Source organism: Herpailurus yagouaroundi, unplaced genomic scaffold (assembly GCF_014898765.1).
Source record: "Herpailurus yagouaroundi ecotype Mexico unplaced genomic scaffold, PumYag 100, whole genome shotgun sequence".
NCBI classification, from domain to species: Eukaryota; Metazoa; Chordata; class Mammalia; order Carnivora; family Felidae; genus Herpailurus; species Herpailurus yagouaroundi.
Genome location: NW_024412391.1, coordinates 56,313,333 through 56,331,090, shown reverse-complemented (window position 1 = coordinate 56,331,090; position 17,758 = coordinate 56,313,333).

Sequence of the window (17,758 nt, the reverse complement as noted above, 5' to 3'; positions counted from 1 at the left end):
ATAGTACTAAAACTCCTAGCTGGAGCAATCAAGCAAAAAAGAAATAGTACCCAAATCAGCAAAGAAGAAGTAAAATTGTCTCTGCTGATGACACGATCTCGTATATGGAAAATCCTCAAGACTCCACTATTAAAACTTGTAACTCACTTGTGGTCCAGAGATTCAAATAAATAAAATACAGGTGGATTTTTGGAGTACACTGTGAAGTTAATGTATCTTTTTTGTTCCCAGAGTGATATGTGACATTTTGAAATCTATGTGCTACCTACCTGGGCTTGGTTCAATCCATGAAGATTAGGTGTGGCAGTCTCATCTGCCACTGGAACTTCATCCGGAAGTGATAAAGTTCCACACACCGACTTTGCTTTAGCAATATTGTACACTACAAGGACTATGCATTAAGCAGAAAGATATAGTGTTCTCTGAACTACTGTAACCTTAAATTGGAGACTGATTCTTGTGAGCCTCCTTTCCTTAATCCCTCACTTCATGCAAATGTCTTGATGAGAGATGGTGGATGAGTATTTTGTGTGAATAAATCCAACCTTTGAAGAATTCCCTTCCGACCCATTACACCATTACACAGTCGATGCCTGAAAGAATGTTGGAGAGGGTGGGGGGACTCAACACCCTACTTGCTTTTTTAAGTTTATTTTATTAAATATTTTTAAATACAATTTTACTGTAAATATACACAGAAATGCATGCATTCCACAACCACACACACACACACACACACACACACACACACACACAAACCTAATAAACAAATTCAGTAAGGATGCAAGATACAAAATCAAACATTCAACAGTCAGTTTTTATACATTAACAATGAACTATCTGAAAAAGAAATAAAGGAAACAATCTCATTACAATAGCAATAAATCAATAAAATAGGAAAAAACTTAAAGAAGTGAAAAATCTCTACATCAAAAATTTTAAGTCACTGATGAAAAAAATTGACGAAGTTACAAATAAATAGTAAGATATCCCCTGTCCATGGATCAGAAGAGTTACTATGTTAAAATATTCATACTGTCTGAAGACTTCCATAGATTTAATGCAATCCATCAAAATTCCAATAGCATTTTTCACAGAAATAGGAAAAACAAACCTAAAATTCAGATGCAACCCAAAAGACCTGAAATAGCCATGGCACAGAACAAAGCTGAAGACATTGAACTTTTTGATTCAAACTATATTACAAAGCTATTTTAATCAAAACAGTATGGAACTAAAATAGAAACAGATCCATACACAAACAGAACAGATGACAGCCCAGAAATAAATCCATGCATAGAGAATCAACTAATATTTTACAAAGGAGCCAAAATTACTCAATGAGGAAAAGATGTTCTTTTCAATAAAAAAGTACTAGGAAACCTGGATATTCACATTGAAAGAATGACATTGGATGCTTATGTCACACCATTCACAGAAATTAACTGGAAATGGATCAAAAACTTAAATATAAGATTTTAAACCATAAAATTCCTAGAACAAAACTTATATAAACATTTCCTTGATGGCAATTGTGCCAATTTTTTTTGTTTATGACACCAAAAGCACAAGCAATCTCTAAGAGAGAATGACACAAGTACAAGCACAGCAAAAGAAACAATCAACAAAATAAAATGGCAACCCAGAGAGTAGGAAAAAATATTTGCAACCCATGTATCTGATAATGGGTTAGTATTCAAATTACATAAGGAATTCATACAATTTAAAAGCAAAAAAGGGGTGCCTGGGTGGCTCAGTCGGTTAGGCATCCAGCTTCGGCTCAGGTCACGATCTCACCGTCCGTGAGTTCAAGCCCCGCGTCGGGCTCTGTGCTGACAGCTCAGAGCCTGGAGCCTGTTTCAGATTCTGTGTCTCCCTCTCTCTCTGACCCTCCCCTGTTCATGCTCTGTCTCTCCCTGTCTCAAAAATAAATAAACGTTAAAAAAAAATTTTTTTTAATAAAAGCAAAAAAAAAAAAAAAAATCCAACAAAAAATAGGCAAAGGACCTGAATAGACATTTTCCAAAGAAGACACACAAATGGCCAATGGTACATGAAAAGGTACTCGATATCATTATTGTTCAGAGAAATGCAAATCAAAATCACAATGGGATTTTACCTCACACCTCAAAGGATGATTAATATCACAAAGACAGCAACTAAGTTGCTTAGTTGGTTAAGCATCAGACTCTTGATTTTAGCTCACGTCATTATCTCATGGTTTGTGAGATCAAGCCCCATGTCGGACTCTGTGTTGACAGGGCAGAGTCTGCTTGGGATTCTCTCCCTCCCTCTCTTGGCCCCTCCCAAATCATGTTCTTTCTCGCCCTCCCTCCCTCTCCCTCTCCCTCTGTCAATAATTTAAAAACACAAAAGTAATCCTTAAAAATAAAATAAAAACAAATAAAAAATATATCAGAAAGACAGTAGGTAACAAATGCTGGTGAGGATATAGAGAAAAGGAAATCTGGCACACTTTTGCTGGGAATGTAAACTGGTTCAGCCACTATGGAAAACAGTACGAAGTTTCCTCAAGACATTAAAAAAAAACTACCATATTCAATGCACCTTTATTCACAATAGCCAAGACATGGAAACAACCTAAGTGTCCACTGAGAGATCAATGGATCAAGATGTGATACACACACACACACACAGGTGCACACACAACAAAATATTATTTAGCCATGAAAAGGAAGGAATTCCTTTCTTTTCAACAACGTGGATGAGCCTTAAGGGCATTTTGCTAAATGAAATCAGCTAGACAGAGAAAGATAAGTATTGTATGATTTCATTTATATGTAGAGTCTAAACAAGTTGAGCTCATAGAAATAGATGGAGTAAAGGCCAGGCCTGAGGGGTGGGGGATACGATCAAATCACAACATGGTAAGTCTGCATGGTGCATTACACATAATAGGAGCACTTAAGTAGCAGTTTTCTTTATTCTGGCCACAAATATCTAATCTTATTTAAATACTGTCTCAGTTTTTCCATCTGTGAAGTTGAAATAACAACATCTCTATTACCTAATTCAAAAGTGTACTATGAAGCAAAATTAGAGCTCTAAATGTTTTTTTTTTCTAAATACGAAATCTAGGAAATGGAAAGTATGAACTTTGTTATAAAATGGATATTTTGCACTATAAGCTGATTGTTTCTATAAATTTAACTGTTTTTATTTTCATATGTATTCCTCTCCAGTTTAGCTCTTTCAGGGCCAAACATTGTCAGTGATAAAACATTCTGTTCTGCATGTTTTAGAAAAAGTGTCCTTTTTGAGTTGTTAAAATTTAATGATTTTATCTATGTAAGTTTATTTATTTTGAGAGAGAGAGAGAGAGAGATTACAAGAAGAGAGGGTCAGAAAGAATGAGAGACAGAATCCCAAGCAGACTGGGCACCACCATGGCAGAACCCAATGTGGGTCTTGAACTCAGGAACTGCAAGATCATGACCTGAGGGGAGATCAAGAGTTGGATGCTTAATCGACTGCGACACCCAGGTGTCCCAGTGATTATTTTTAAATAAATAAACCACGAAATTTTCATTGGTATCTTCCCAATAATTGGAAGGTAGCTCCAAGATCCCTGAAGGATGACACTCATCATCAAAATCAACTTCCAGAATAATCTGTTGAAAACAATGGTGAGAAAAGGACACAAAATGTCTAAAGACAAGAATCCACCAAGAGAGAATAGATTTTTTCAACTAAAAATGACAAGAGGCAAAAGGGCACTATGCAAAAATGTCTGATCCTTAAAAAGATAACTGACACATCTTTTCTGGTTAAAGGTAGTCACGTCATGAATGTAGTCTACCTTTATTTCTAAACCCAATTATTTTCTTTCCTGGCCTTTGTTTGGTTTCATCGTTTCAGCATATATGCTAGACTGGTAAAGACTGTACAACGAGCTTTTAAAACTCCATTTTAGGAGGTAGGCATGTAAATACAGAGTTCTTTTCCATAGTTGAAGATGTAGCCACTGTGGGAAAGGAGTGAGGGAATCCAACAGCGCAGTCACCTGACAAGCTGGCCACGGACCATGGTTCCCAAAGAACCACCATGGTGTACAGGCAGATAAGAGACACCACTGTGGTCTTCCCAACATCAGAGTGTTATTTGTAGTATGTTTTCGACTTCATCTGTTTCTCTCATCTAAGGCCCGTCACATAGTAGTCGATGAAATACCGGCTGTGTGATTATATTACCTCTCTCCAGCTTCTCTACTGCTCTAGTTGTTCTGGCTTTGCTCACTGCAATTCCCTGTTTGCAGGGACACAAGGAGCGGTTTTAAATAGGCAGCCTACGTTCGGGTGCCAGACAGCATTCATTCCGTAGCGAAACTGCGAACCAAGACCTTTCTGTGCTGAATGGCGCGGTATCTCCTATCGTACTTCATTCGAGTGGATTTGCTTCATGAGGCCAGCTGCTTCTCTGGCAGCAGACATGAAGACTCAGGCTAAATTATCCCCACTGAAACCATTGCTCGTGTCACTGTGCCAGAGGCAGCACTCTGACCTGTCTTCCACCAGACTAAGTCAGAAGGCACATCTCCTCCAGGCCTCTTTCAGATTTGTTTCTAGTTTCCCCTGAATTGTGTACTTTTGCATCATTCTTGTGGGCACTGTGTTAGATAGACGAGTTGATTGCTGTTACTCACGAATGAATTTCACAGCTCTTCATGCAGAGGCTTGCTGCCTTTTCTTCATGACATTCTCCATAATGAGAATGATATAGTTCAAAGAATCACAAAGAAATGGGAATTAAGTTTATCTTCAAAGTGAGACAAAAGTGTTGTAGACAATCTGTCTCTTTAGAAAAGCATAGCTCTGTAAATGATGTTCAACCGGACTTCACTGTAAATTATTGGTATAATGAGGTTACTTGTTTGGAATTTATTTCATAACCCTTTCCACACAAATGGACATATTTAATAATGTCCACTTCTTTAAAAAAAAAAAAACTTCAGCTTTGGGGTGCATGGGTGGCTCAGCTGGTTAAGCACCGACCCTTCATTTTGGCTCAGGGCATGATGTCATGGTTCGTGAGATCAAAACCCCTCATAGGGCTCTGCACTGACATCACAGAGCCTGCTTGGGATTCTCACTCTCTCTGTCTCTCTCTGCCCTTCCCTGACTCACACAGTTGTGCTCTCCCTGTCTCTCTCAAAATAATTAAACATTTTAAATTTCTTTCAGCCTTATTGACATATATTTGACAAACAATTACAATGCTCACTTCTTTATTCAACGTAAACTTAATCCCTTTCACTACTCAACAAGTTAAGACAGTGGCAGAAAGCAAGGATTACCATCCTTGGCCAACAATGAACCACAGAAAAGAGTATGTGGGCATAGATTCAATGACTGGAAAGCAATCTCTGTTCATCGAGTATAAAAAAAGGGAGGGGCGCCTGGGTGGCGCAGTCGGTTAAGCGTCCGACTTCAGCCAGGTCACGATCTCGCGGTCCGCGAGTTCGAGCCCCGCGTCGGGCTCTGGGCTGACGGCTCAGAGCCTGGAGCCTGTTTCCGATTCTGTGTCTCCCTCTCTCTCTGCCCCTCCCCCGTTCATGCTCTGTCTCTCTCTGTCCCAAAAATAAATAAACGTTGAAAAAAAAATTAAAAAAATAAAAGGGAGAAGGTCTGAAGACCAATCCTCACCTCTCTTACTCTGTATTTTCAGAAAGAGACAATCAAACTGATTTACACAAAAAGAGAATCTATTAATTAGTTTATATATGTGGATGATGGAGAGGTTTATAGGGCTTCAGATTTTGGGTTGACATAGCAGCTCAAGGATATCATTAAGACACTTTCCTTTCCGCATTTCTGCAGTGACTTCCTTAGCATCAGCTTTATTCTAAGACTTGCTAAATCACTGCCACCGTTCCAAGATTCATATCCACATTCCATAACATCCAGAAACTTCTGGCTGCCATCAGCTCTCTAAGAAAAGTGAGGAACTTTCTTTCCTCAATCACTCATCAACGTCCACCCACATTTCTTTGGCCCAGGTCACCCAGTCCTAAACCAATTTAACTGACACAGAAAATTTTGGGAAGCTAGGCTTAAGGCTGAACTCCCTGAAACAATTATTTTTGCAGGAGGAGGGAGACTGGGGTCAAACAAGGCAGATTTGTAGAGAGGGTAGGATCAGAGTGAGAGCACCCCACCCCAACTCTGCTTTTACACAAGAGGCAATGATGGGAAGAGAATATGAAACAATCACAAGATCCATATTCTTAGCAATTGCTAGAGGCTTATCTTGCTCCCTAGGGCTGGGCTTTTAGTGGGTACACATACCCCACCTTTATTAATGAGCTTCCTTAGAAAAGAGGGACTAAGTTTCTCTTCCACCTTCAGGGCACTTTTAAAATGGAATCATAACCTACTCTAAATATTTTATTGCCTTTAAAGTACAAAATAACCTGAATAAATTGAGCACAAAATTCCTGATTTGGCGAACTACCTTGAGCAACTGATTTGATAAATATTCAGGCATAAAATAAAAGACAGTGTGATCTCTAGGCTAACAGAGTAAACTATGATCCTGGTTGTTTAAAAAAGTTTTTATTTAAGGAAATATATATATATATATACACACACACATATATACACACACATATACACACATATATACATACATTTGCCACATAATATATAAATGTATATTCATACCCACATATATGTATGCATATTTAGATAAGTATGTATATGTATGTATGTACATATGTGTGTATACATATATATGTGGGTATATGCATGTATACATGCATATACGTACACTTTAAGTATCAGATACATTTTGTCTTCTTTCTTAAAGAAATTGGAGGGAACTATTAAATTTCCTTCAACCACTGTGACTCTCAGTAAATTCTGGTTGCAGTGTAAGAGCATCTATCAGAGATTATCACCTGAGTGTGTATCATAGATATGCCCCATTTGATGCCTGTCTAGATAGGTCATCCTCTCCAGTTCAACCCACAGGTCATAATTCCCTGTTTCACACCAGGCCCAATACACAAATTACTATTAATACAGTTTGCAAATATATTAGAATATACCTACTAAGGTGGTGATCAAGATATGGTCATACCCTGTCTTAAAGTAGGAATAAAAGTTAAGTTAATAATCAGGGAACTCCTTGGTAAGCAAAAGAGGAAAAACAGGATGGTATAGTTAGGACCAAAGAAGGACATTCAAAACTACCAGAGATTTTTGCTGTCATTAAGGGTTTTTTTTTAATTCTCTTATAATAACTTTCTTTCTTTCTTTCTTTTTCTTTCTTTCTTTCTTTCTTTCATTCTTTCTTTTCTTTTTTTCTTTCTTTCTTTCTACAGACAGAATCAAACAAAATGAATATGTGATAGCTGTAATCATGCTAAGGCAGTTACTAACCTCGTCATAGAAATTTGTTTTAGATGTTTCTAGACTCCTCAGTCATAGGTTATTACTTCATTTCAGTTATTTCTATAGCTGACTGATTTCAGTGGTTTCATGATGATGGTGTCTAATTTCATTCTCAGAGGGAAACTTTAATTCCAAGAGCCCAGTTTACCTAGCTGTTACCTCCTAGGTACTAACTACAATTTTCACTATAGGTGTCAAAGTCAAGATTTAAACACATTGGTTCAGTATCACAACATGATATTAAATTGATATTCAATTCATTTCACTCTTAAACATCTTCGTAGTTTTCTCTCTCTGTAGGGTTATGTTTTCTTTTTAGGTGAAGTATGATAGCACATTTTGAAAGCATACAATTTCCATACATCATACTCTGTCTGACAATTGTGGCATTAAAACCATCAGTGTTGACTACATGCAGCATTTCAATATGGCATAGCATGCCTCACCTACTATGCTACGTCGCTACTTAAAGGGGGTTGATAACCTGCAAAAACCTACATACCTTTACAAGTTAAGTGATGGTGCAAAAGTTTTGTGGACTAAAAAGGACCAAGGTACATTTCTTCAGGACACTGTCTTGTTCGGCATTTTATTTTTTTCTTCTTCTTTTTTTTCAACGTTTTTATTTATTTTTGGGACAGAGAGAGACAGAGCATGAACGGGGGAGGGGCAGAGAGAGAGGGAGACACAGAATCGGAAACAGGCTCCAGGTTCCGAGCCATCAGCCCAGAGCCCGACGCGGGGCTCGAACTCACGGACCGCGAGATCGTGACCTGGCTGAAGTCGGACGCTTTAACCGACTGCACCACCCAGGCGCCCCTGTTCGGCATTTTAATCCCAGCACTTACAACAATGCCTGGCACACATAAAGGATTTGATATATTTTAGAATGAAATAATTAACCACAATAACTGGAAAACCAGCTCAGATAAAACATACTGTCCTATAAAGCTACTGAGAATGTAGGGAGATTTCTTGCAGAGTGTCTTCAAAGTGAAAACAGAAATGACAGCAAAACAGTAAAGTGGCAACCGATTCCTCCATTGGAACAATTCCTTCCGAATTTAATGACTAACCCTATTCTTCAAAATTCACAGGTACAAACACTTTTTTTCTATAATTGATCTTAAAATAAAATCGGGAGGTGCCTGGATGGCTTAGTCAGTTGAGCATCTGACTTAAGATCAGGTCATGATCTCACGGTTAGTGGGTTGGAGCTCTGCATCGGGCTCTATGCTGACAGCTCAGAGCCTGGAGCCTGTTTTGGATTCTGTGTCTCCCTCTCTCTCTGCCCCTCCCCTGCTCACATTCTCTCTCTCAAAAATAAAAACAAACATTCAAAAAATTAATAAATAAGGTCAGTATTTTTGATATGCAGTCCTCATTCTTAGGAAGTGTTTTTTGTGAACTCAACCAGTAAAATAGTATCTTACATCTTAAAGAGTCTCTTCTTTTTTTTTTTTTTTTTTTAATTTTTTTTTCAACGTTTATTTGTTTTTGGGACAGAGAGAGACAGAGCATGAACGGGGGAGGGGCAGAGAGAGAGGGAGACACAGAATCGGAAACAGGCTCCAGGCTCCGAGCCATCAGCCCAGAGCCTGATGCGGGGCTCGAACTCACGGACCGCGAGATCGTGACCTGGCTGAAATCGGACGCTTAACCGACTGCGCCACCCAGGCGCCCCTTAAAGAGTCTCTTCTTAAGAGAGCAGGCATCAGCTAGGAAAGTAAAACATACTTCTGGAAGTAGATACAGAAGTTACATTGTCATGAGGGTCATTGGTGCAGGGAAGTTCTTCTGGTTTACTTATCTGGGGGCATACATGCTAGGAGAGCACATTTTACTTTATATATTTTAGGTATACCCTTAAATAAATGCAGAAAATTAAAATCAAGGCTAACATTATTAGCTATTACTTATTTAGATTACTTAGAAATTTGGACCATAAACATGTTTCAATTCCAAGTGATTATTAAAATGCAGTAAATCTTCCTGAGGGTGGTGAAAGTTAGTTGAACAGTAATTAGAACAACATGAAAAAACTAGATGACAAGCCATGACCAATACCACCTAGAACTTTCCTTGGTCTAAGCAATTCACAATACAAGTTTATTTTACTTAGAATTCCAGCTTGAATCAAAGCATCTACTACCCCAAGCATCAATGCTCTTCAATATCTAATTTCACAGTTTTCTTAACACGCATCTCATGTTATTTATTATAGTCAGAGGCATCCCAACACCTTTGTCTATCCTTGCTACCTTTTAAATGGTTTATCTGGCAAACCATCAATCACAAGTCATGAAACCTATTTTAACTCAAGTAAGACCAGTTAAGAAAGAAAACAAGTCTTGTGTGGTCTAATTGGAAACATTACTCACATCAATAAGTGATAAATGCTTGTTCTGGGAAAGAATATTTTTTCCCTCAGATCCGTCTTTAATGTATACTATGGACAAGATTGAAATCCCCAATCACCTTCTAACTTGAGGCCATGAAGTTATTGATAAAAACAATGCAAAGTTATGGGAAGATAAAAGTTTGAAAAACTCAATTTCAGGTTCAGAAGATGGCTTGTATTGCTAAACAAGTAAAGATATGCATTTCATTTATGACATCCTCTGGTGAAAACCAGAGCTCACAAACAACTTCAAAAAACTGCACAATGAACATAGGCAGATGTTTGGGTGTGTTACAGAAGCCTTGATAAACTAGCTTCTTGGCTTTGTCCTGAATAACATGTGCTGAAAGTTTTCAATAATCTCTTATTTGATATTTAAACTATTCAAATAACTCTTAATGGTATTATACACTGTATAATTCAGCATTTATTGACATTTTACATAGTATTTTCTATGTCTCAGGGTGGGTGCATTAATTATATCTAAGTAAATATATTCTTGAACTAGGAAAAGACATAGTATTTCTTTCATAAAATTTGAATTTAAAGAACATAATGTGCTCTTTTATTCCATGAGGTCAATTGCACTAACACAACCATGTTAACCAGGTGATGTTCATTTCACTTTACAGGTAATTTATTACAACTGCAGCACTGTCACAGGGATGGTTCACGCAAATAATTTAACTTAGGTAAACACCATTTTCCAGTAATGATAAGACAAAACAAACTTTAGAGGCATTTATGAACAGTAACATCTCATTCTCAGTACACATTTGCCAAATGATCTCTGTTGTTTGCAAATGAATTAACGATGGCTTGACAAATCATTAGAGCCATCTGTTTTGATGGTAAGGAAGAACTACTTTGATCATGTTATTATAGGAGCACAGACAAGGTACTATTATAGCATATTTTTATTTATCATTTACCCTAAATTTCACATACATCTCAAAAACTGCCAGTATTACCCATTCTAGTTGAAGCTCCTTATAAATCCATTTACTGAGAAACCACTCACATAGGTAACCATACTGTTGTTTCAGAGGTCTCAAACATGGGAAATGTCTACTTTTTCCTCCATTAAAATAAATTATTACAATTACCAAGACGCTTGATTTCCTGGTATGTTTTAATTCAAGTAAGAACTAATGAAAGAAGTTAAAACCAGCTTAACAAATCAGTTCCTTTGGTTGTTTTGAGTCAGTTCCGACAATTTATGTGAGTGTTATTTTCAATTCTATCAACATGAGAATAGCATTTTTTTTTTACTTCCTGGAAAAATATCTTTCTTACTTTCTTAAGAATATTTGATTCAGGAACACATTCATAACGTGACTTTTAGTGTTTACCTGTATTTAGCAGGTCTAAAAAGGTGGAGGGGGGGCAGAGTACAGGTACATCCATATATGAATATAAGCACACACACATATTAAACCCACTGCTGTTTGCCTGTTTCTCAAGGATACATGTAGTTTTCAAAATAACGGAGAAAGAAAGGATAAAAGAGGATCTGGAGAGAGGGAGAAAAGGAAGAAGAGAATGAGACAAAGTTCATTGATGTTTATCTCCAATAGAAAATTTCCAATAACCCCAAAATTTAAATATTTGATACATAGTGTTAAAAGATACATGCTTTACCATAAAAATATATATTTTTTATTCTCATAGGATGACACTAGTACACATGACTGTAAATGAAGATCTGTCCATTTTTAAGTGCATTTGAATTTAATAGACATTTCATAATTAATATGTATTGAATAAATGGATGGGTGGTCAGATAGAAATATACATTAAACTGTGTTGTATCTAAAGCTCATTTAAAAGTTAGAGTCAAAAAAATCTACTTATGTGCTACTAAAAAGCAGTCCTGTCTGAATTTAGAAGAACATCTTTTCTCATCTAGGTTTGTAGCTAAGAAGGGGAAACATACATAGTTTTAATCCATCAGTTTAGCTGATGGAAAAACTTGAATTTGTGGAGTGAGAAATATGCTAAATACATTCTCACCATAACTGCATTCAGAATTGTGTTTAAAAGTAGGATATAAAAAAGTTTAAGCATGTAGATTTCACAAAAGTTTCTCATAATCCCAAATGTAAATAGCACAAGAGCAAATCTACTTGCTTAAGACAGTGAATATAAAAGCATACGTCTCACAGGCACCTGGGTGGATCAGTTGGTTAAACCTTAGACTCTTGATCTCCACCCAGGTCACAGTTTCCCAGTCCCTGGGATTGAGCCTGAGGCAGATGCTAGCGCAGAGCCTGCCTTGAATTCTCTCTCTCCCTCTCTCTGCCCACCCCCCCCCACTATCTCTCTCTCTCTCTCAAAAATATACCAACAAACATTTAAAAGCATATATCTGAATAATGAGATTTGTCTATTCAAAATGGAATTTCACATTCTGGGAAGTCATTTTTTTTTTTAATTATTGAGAAAAACAGCATTATACTCTACTGGAGGTTTAACTCCTTGACATCAAGGGCTGGCAGTACATGTGTGGTTTCTTCCTCCAGTTGGGCAAGAAATCTGACAGAGAGCAAGAGAGGACCCAAAATGGAAGCCACTCTCTTTTTACAACCTCATCTTGGAAGTAACAACTTGCCATTTCTGTAATATTCATTAGAAGAAAATCACTAAGTTCTGCCCACACTCAAAGGAAGGGAATTAAACAAGAGAGTAAGTATCAGGAGATGGGAATCAAGGAAGCCATCTTAGAGGCACCTACTATATATAGCTCCTTAATCCATAGTCAGTCAGCTCCTTCTCCAATGGTTCATTCCAAAGTATCTCTTTTCTCTGAATTTTGATCATTTAAATTAAACCTATAACAATTAACTTATCTAGAGATAACCTATTCTTTTCTCCCTCCTATAGATCTTAGAAAAAGATCTATTCTCTTGCCTATTTTATAAGGTTATTCAAATTATTAACTATGATAATGAATATCTGGCAACTGCTAGAACAACTATGACATAGAGTAGCCCTTACTGGGCTATCTTTCTTAACAACACTATTGTTTAATGTTAATTTCTAAACCTCTGCTCTGGATCCACTTCTACAATTTCTTGCATCATCAATTACTCTTCTGCTTGTGTCAACACCAATAAGAGACAATTTCACGTCACTACCATTCATTCGCTCACTCATTCATTCATTTTTAAAATAGTTCTTCCCATTTCCCTTGTTTTTAGCAGCAAATGACAAATCTATCTTTAAAGTCAAATTTCTTAAAGATAATGGGAACTGCTGGATCCACTTTCTGTCTGACCTCATTGTACTCTAGCCCCCCATCTTCACTATGCTTCTGTGATAATGATTAACAGGGATCTTCAAGCTGCCTAAACCAATGGTCTTCAAAAATATGGTACCCAGTATATGCACCCATGTTTATTGCAGCATTATTTACAATAGCCAAGATATGGAAGCAACCTAAGATATGGAGCTCTAAAAAACAATGAAGTTTTACCATTTGTGACAACCTGGCTGGACTTAGAGGGTATTGTGGTAAGTAAAATAAGGCAGACAGAGAAAGATAAATACCATATGATACTTATATGTCCAATCGACATAAACAAACAAGAAGCAGAAACAAACTCATAAATACAGAGAACAAACCAATGGTTGTCAGAGGGAAGGAGGGGTGGGGAGAATGGACAAAATAGGTGAAGTGGAGTGGTAGATACAGGCTTCTACACATTATGCAATGACTAAGTCACAGGGATGAAAGGCACAGCATATAGAATATAGCCAATGGTATTGTTATAGCATTGTATGGGGACAAATGGTACCTGGCTATGTTTGTGGTGAGCATAGCATAACAAAGAGTTGTCAAATCACTATGTTGTACACCTGAAACTAATGTAGCACTGTGATTCAACTGTACTTAAAATTTTTCAAGGAACATTTTTTAATAAATAAAATTTTAAAATTCCATATAAAAATATGTGGTAGCTAGAGCAACAAATAAATATCATCTGTGAACATATCAGAAATACACATTTTGGGGTCCTTTCATAGATTTACTGAAAACTGGGGGCTGAGGCCTAATCATCTTTGTTTTAAGAAGCCCATTAGGTCATTCTGATGTGTGCTAAAGTTTGAGAACCACTGGCTTAGACCATCATAAGAACCAGTGGCCTAAACTAATGGACTCTCTTCAATTTTTATCTAACTTTGTTTCTGCAACATTCAAAATGGATACTTTGAAAGTCTCATCACACACCCTCCAAAACATTTTCTTCTTTCTCTGCCTCTCTGATAATTTATCCTTAGTGTTTTTGTTTTGTTTTATTGTTTTTTGCCCTTGATTTTCCCCACCTGCCCTGAAAATGATAGATTGGTCTTCAGTTTTCTTTTTTTATCTTTATATGTATTTTCCCTAGTTAATTTTTCCAATCGCATTAATTTATACATGGAATTGCTAATATCTACTAAACCTCTTTTGCTTTGCCCAGTCAACTCCCTTGGGTAGAGACACCTATTTCTAACTTCCAAATCAAGATGACTAAAGAAATCTTCTCTGTTAAGTGTCAAATTAAAATGTCCAAAACTAAAATCAACATTTCCCCTCCCAAAGTTCCAAAATCTGTTTTTTTCTATATTCTTTATCCTAATGAAATGTAACATAGGGGCGCCTGGGTGGCTCAGGCGGTTGAGCACCTGACTTCAGCTCAGGTCATGATCTCGCACTCTGTGCGTTTGAGCCCCACGTTCGGCTCTGTGCTGACAGCTCAGAGCCTGGAGCCAGCTTCCAATTCTGTGCCTGCCTCTCTCTCTGCCCCTCCCCTGCTCATGCTCTCTGTCAAAAATGAACATTAAAAAAAAACGTAACATAATTTTTAGAGTCATCACATTTAGAAGACTGGTAGTCATACCCACTCTACTCTCTTCCCGTACTTTTATACTTAGGATTGCCTCTAGATTTTGTCTCCTCTTATGAGGATTCCTCTCTGGATCTCTATTATTGTTCCTAAATCTGCAGATTTTCCTATTTCATTTTTAATATTTTTAATTCTTTTGAAATAACATTTATATGAAATCTATTTCCCAAAAAGAAAGATTCAGTGAGAACAGTGCTGTTGTTTTAAATATTTGTGAATCTTATTGATGTAGGACTCAATAAAGAACTGAATTCTCCTATCTGCTTCTACACTCAGTCTGATGTAATATGTTGTATTGGTTGAAGTAAATGAAAAATGTCTGCTTCATACTATTATGTAATTGAATAATTGAGGAGTATTTAAATAACTTTTGTATGTCATTATGAGTATTCTTTGATATCATAGCAAAATCCAGCAAGAATTTTTTAAAAAAATTAGTTGCAATATGGTATCTGAAATCAAACAAAAAACTTTCTGTAATGTGTAATGTTAAAATCCATTGGTTTATCATATGTTATGATTGACTTTGTTATCATGTAACATCATGCAGTGACCATTTGGAAAATAATATTTTATTGCATTATTCAGATCTTCCAAATACTGACCCTGTTTACTATATAATATTTTAAAAATCATGTTCATCAATATCATCACTAATGCTATAAAAAATCTTTAAATATTAGAAACTGATGAGTGCAAGTTTTTCAAAATTCTAATTATCTCTTGAACACTTAAATTTTATCACTGACAACAAACACCATCAGTTATTTTCCTTGAAGTGATAAGCTTGTTTTCTTTCTCTTCTAGAAAATTTTCTACTACCAAGTCTGAATGACCCATGTTACTGTCTGTCCACCATTCTTTCAAGTAAAACTGGTGCTCGTAGAAAAAATAGCTACTTCAGCTTCCAACTGAAACAATCACACAAGTGCTTTTGAAATAAATATCAGAACTTACTATTTGGCAGATGTTCTTAATGAGTACTTCTCACTTCTTCACACAGAATATTAAAGAGGCATGAACTCAAAGACTGAGATTTAAGAAGATTAATTTTTGTATGGCTTTTTCTCCCTTCTGTGAATGCAGTGACTTAGTACTGTTTGTTGCCAAGATCTTTAGTCCTGCTAAAACAGTAGAAATGTTATCTGCCATTGGTTTTATAACAAGAATGCAATTGTCAACACGGCGAAAACATGTGCATAACTTCCTACTACTATCATTAAAAGATTTTTGACTTTGCAAATTCCCTGACAGGATCTCTGGGACCACCCTCATCACCATGAGGATTTCACCAACAATGCTTTGAAAATAGCTCATCTAAGCATTCGACCTCCAGAGATCATGCTTCCGATTTTACACTCTATCCTCCCCCACTTGGGGAATTATTATGGTGGAATTGCCAAGCCTATGGCCTTGGAGATTAGAATGCTGATTTTAAATCTGACTGTCATATTACTAGCTGTGTAACTATAACCTATAAATGTTACCTATTATTATTATTCCAGATAAATTACAACTGAGTAAATTGACAAATTAAAATTTAATTCCAGCTTTGTCTGCTGGTGACTACATTTAAAATCTTATATTCTTTAAGTGGTGTTTAGGACTCCCCGTAATTGGATTCTCATCTCTAGTCTCTTTCTCTGCCTCCCTCTGGTCTCTCTTTTTCCAGATAACCATAGCCCAGGAGCCCCACTGCCAAAGTACTTGTACTCTTGATGTTTACAAACATATCAGGAGACGTATTTCTCATCTCCTTGACCTATAAATACTCTCTTGGTGGTCTCTCTGTCGCCAGTATTAATTCCAGAACTAGGACTTGACATAATTTTATAAGAGTATCAGTCCATTTTACTCCATTTAAATGTCTGCATAAGCTCGTTTCTCTTTTTTGTAGGAAGTTATCTTTGTAAAGTGAAATGAGTGAAATAATAATTGTTTTCATAACTTTTAAAGACTTCAAAACACAATGTAGGTTTAATTTAGAAGATATAAAAGAAAGGGATTTATTGCAAAGCACTCTCATAAATATGTTGGCTTTCAAAGGAAATTATGAGAATTTTTCTTGCAAAGGGCTGGAAATTTCCTCTTATCTAGAAATCAGTAAGTAGTCTTAAATGAAATCTGGCTTAATTACCCTATCAAAAGCTGGCTAAAAGTAAACTAAATTGCCGTGTATAAAGAATAAAAAAGTGCTGATGTAGAAGGGGTGGGGAGATGGAGGGAGGCCTTAGCGGAAGGACTAAACATGTCTAGACCCCATGATGGATATCCTGCAACTGGTGAAAATGTACACCCAAATGTTAACAGTGTTTTCTTTAGTTGGTGGAATATGCATGCATGACCTCCTCATCTTATTTTTTCCTCTCAAACGGCATACATTGGAAATGTATGAACTTATAATTTGAAAATAAAATTTATCTTGAAAAGTATCAGAAAAACAACAGAGTTGTCCCACCAGCATAAAGGTGAAATTTAGTAAAGAGACAATAAAGTCCATAAAGATTACTTGTTTAATCAGAGGACTACAGACAAAAACTGTTTTGTGAAAAACCAAAGATAGGGAGGAGTGAATCTTAATGATATTTAACAACAGCCCTTGCCAATTTGGCCACTTGGTGTGGGGCAAAGTATATACTTGAGAGTCACAGAAAACCTGTTTTTATGTTGGTTGTGCCACTTGAGAACAGGATAACTTTGAGCAACATATGTAAATCTGTCTTTCCATTATTGTATCAGCAAATTCAAAATTATATAGTTTAACTCATAGCTTGCATTATTTTGCTTTTGTTTTTTTATACAGTCTGACATCATTTATTTATATGTAGTAGATATCACCAATGACATCCACAAAATACACTCTCTCCTAATTGTTTGTGTTCTTAAATATTTTTTTATGTTTATTTATTTTGAGAGACAGAGAGCAAGCAGAAGGGGCAGAGAGAGAGAGAGAGAAAGAGAGAGAGGGAGAGAGGGAGGGAGGGAGGGAAGGAGGGAGAGAGAGGGAGAGAGAAGGAGGGAGAGAGAGGGAGGGAGAGAGAGGGAGGGAGAGAGAG